This window comes from Babylonia areolata, chromosome 20, assembly GCF_041734735.1.
Source record: "Babylonia areolata isolate BAREFJ2019XMU chromosome 20, ASM4173473v1, whole genome shotgun sequence".
In the NCBI taxonomy this organism is placed as follows: domain Eukaryota; kingdom Metazoa; phylum Mollusca; class Gastropoda; order Neogastropoda; family Buccinidae; genus Babylonia; species Babylonia areolata.
The window spans coordinates 39,458,858-39,461,357 of NC_134895.1; the positions used below are offsets into that span (position 1 = coordinate 39,458,858).

A 2,500-nucleotide genomic window follows, 5' to 3' on the forward strand; every position below is an offset into this window, starting at 1 on the left:
TGATGCAAAGCAGGACATATCAAGACAAAATGAACTTCATCTTCATTAGAGACTTTGCACAATGGACATAACAAAGCAAATTTATTTCTATTGTTATAGCGAAACTGATGAACAGTTTCGGTTTCGGTTATGCCAAATCTAAATCTGGTCAAGATAAATCGTGAAATAACGATCTTAATTCAGAGACAGATATTTCTTCACTAAATGAGTTGAACTATACACTCTATATAAATCAAATCTGTCACTATATTTAATGTGGTTTTCCTAATCTTGCCATGAAAGAGAGAGAGGGAGAGAGAGAGGGAGAGAGAGAGAGAACACAAATACTATGGTATGAAAACTACTTTCTTTCTCCACGTTCGTTAATTGTAAGGGTTCACCATACGCTGATGACCAATATTTATCTCACCATTTAACCAGACAAACACACCGTTTTTCGGGGCCGGGTGGCTCGCAGGGTATATTCGTGTTTCCATAATACTCACTCAGAATGCTGACATGAAGTTAGGAATCTCTGATGTGCCGGTTGTGTACAATGTACTGTGTTTATAGTAAATGGATTAATCACAGCACCAATACCACTGTTCTATAAAACAAAATTTTTTTCTTTAAAGGTAGCATAGCCTTTTCTACGGCTATCGGGGAAGTGAATTCACACAAACCCACTGTGTCTATGGGGATTGGCAAAGGAATGCGGGATCCCAACGGAAGTCAGGTTATCCGTTCACACGTGGAGTGATGAGTGAGGAAAATCATCAGAGAAAAAAGCCTTTCCCAAGGACACAACACCATGCCGAAACGGGAGACTCGAACACATATGTGCAGACCCGCTAAGTGCCTGAACACCCCCTCCCCCCCCCCCCCTCCCCCTTCATGTGTATACACAAGCAGAAGATCAAATACTGCACGTTAAAGATCCTGTAATCCATCTAAATGTCAGCGTTCGGTGGGTTATGGAAACAAGAACATACCCCAGCATGCAAACCCCCGAAAACGGAGTATGGCTGCCTGCATGGCGGGGGCGGGGGGTAAAAACGGTCATACACGTAAAAGCCCACTCGTGTATATACGAGAGAACGTGGGAGCTGCAGCCCACGAACGAAGAAGAAGAAGAAGAAGAAGAAGAAGAAGAAGAACCCTAATCACTAGCGAACATATGATCAGAATTCCAACGCTTAATCTCTTCTGCCACCGAAGCCTCCCGTGCATATTATTATTATTAATTACTGTGCCAGCTTGGAATCTGAGACTGGATTCGGGTTTCTCGGATTAAAAAAAAGAAAAAAAAAGAGAAAGATTTTGAACCTTTAAAACCTTTGAATCTTTTGAGATCAGAAAAATCTCCACGCTTACGGGGATTTGAACACAGGACCCAATGGCCCCGCAGAATAGCATTCAGGCATTGTAAGCATTCGGCTATCGTGCCGTAGAAAGGTCTGATCAAGATAATGTTTTTTGTTTTATTTTTCTAGCAACTCAGCTGTGGTGGAACATTCTTATGGATTAACACAGACAGACAGACAGATAAATAGACAGACAGAACAGAAAGAGAGAGAGAGAAGAGAGAGAGAGAGAGACAAGACAGAGAGAGAAGAGAGAGAGAGACAAGAGATAGACAAGAGAGAGAGAAAGAAAAGAGAGAGAGACAAGAGAGAGACAAGACAGCGAGAGAAGAGAGAGAGAGAGAGCGAAAAGAGAGACAAGAGAGAGAGAAAGAAAAGAGAGAGACAAGAGATAGACAAGAGAGAGAGACAAGAGAGAGAAAAAAGACAAGAGAGAGAGAGAGAGAGAGAGAGAGAGAGAGAGAGAGACAAGACAGACAGACAGACAGACAGACAGACAGACATACAGACAGATCACAAAGAGATCCCTAGACACACTCTTCTTACCAGGCACGGACAGCAGAAACGATGTAGATCCAGAAACGGGAGAAGAAATCCAGTTTCCAGTAGGGGAGAGATCACACACACACACACACACACTTTGGCCGCTGTGTGAGGGCCACAGTACACTAGCACTGTGTGTGAAGGGCCACGGTACACTTGCACTGTGTGTGAAGGGCCACGGTACACTAGCACCGTGTGTGAAGGACCACGGTACACTTGCACCGTGTGTGAAGGGCCACGGTACACTTGCACTGTGTGTGAAGGGCCACGGTACACTAGCACTGTGTGTGAAGGACCACGGTACACTAGCACTGTGTGTGAAGGGCCACGGTACACTTGCACTGTGTGTGAAGGGCCACGGTACACTAGCACTGTGTGTGAAGGACCACGGTACACTAGCTGAAGGGCCACGGTACACTAGCACTGTGTGTGAAGGGCCACGGTACACTAGCACTGTGTGTGAAGGACCACGGTACACTAGCACTGTGTGTGAAGGGCCACGGTACACCAGCACTGTGAAGTCTTAGCAGGAGATCACAGCCACACGCGCTGCTCGATTCCACGGCCAGGCCAGGTTAACAACCACTGCAAAGAGATCGGACCACAAATGATGA

The 2,500-nt window shown here is 45.4% G+C and overlaps 2 long non-coding RNA genes across 2 annotated transcripts in view; both read right to left on the reverse strand.

Annotated features, from left to right (window-relative positions):
* LOC143295500 (uncharacterized) overlaps positions 1-2,022 on the reverse strand; it is a 108,471-nt gene extending 106,449 nt beyond the window's left edge. Inside the window, exon 1 of the long non-coding RNA XR_013057021.1 lies at positions 1,890-2,022. This is a non-coding gene — a long non-coding RNA (uncharacterized LOC143295500). The remainder of the gene's footprint in view (positions 1-1,889) is intronic.
* Positions 2,023-2,339: 317 nt separating this feature from the next.
* LOC143294759 (uncharacterized) overlaps positions 2,340-2,500 on the reverse strand; it is a 173,152-nt gene continuing 172,991 nt past the window's right edge. Inside the window, exon 3 of the long non-coding RNA XR_013056923.1 lies at positions 2,340-2,471. This is a non-coding gene — a long non-coding RNA (uncharacterized LOC143294759). The remainder of the gene's footprint in view (positions 2,472-2,500) is intronic.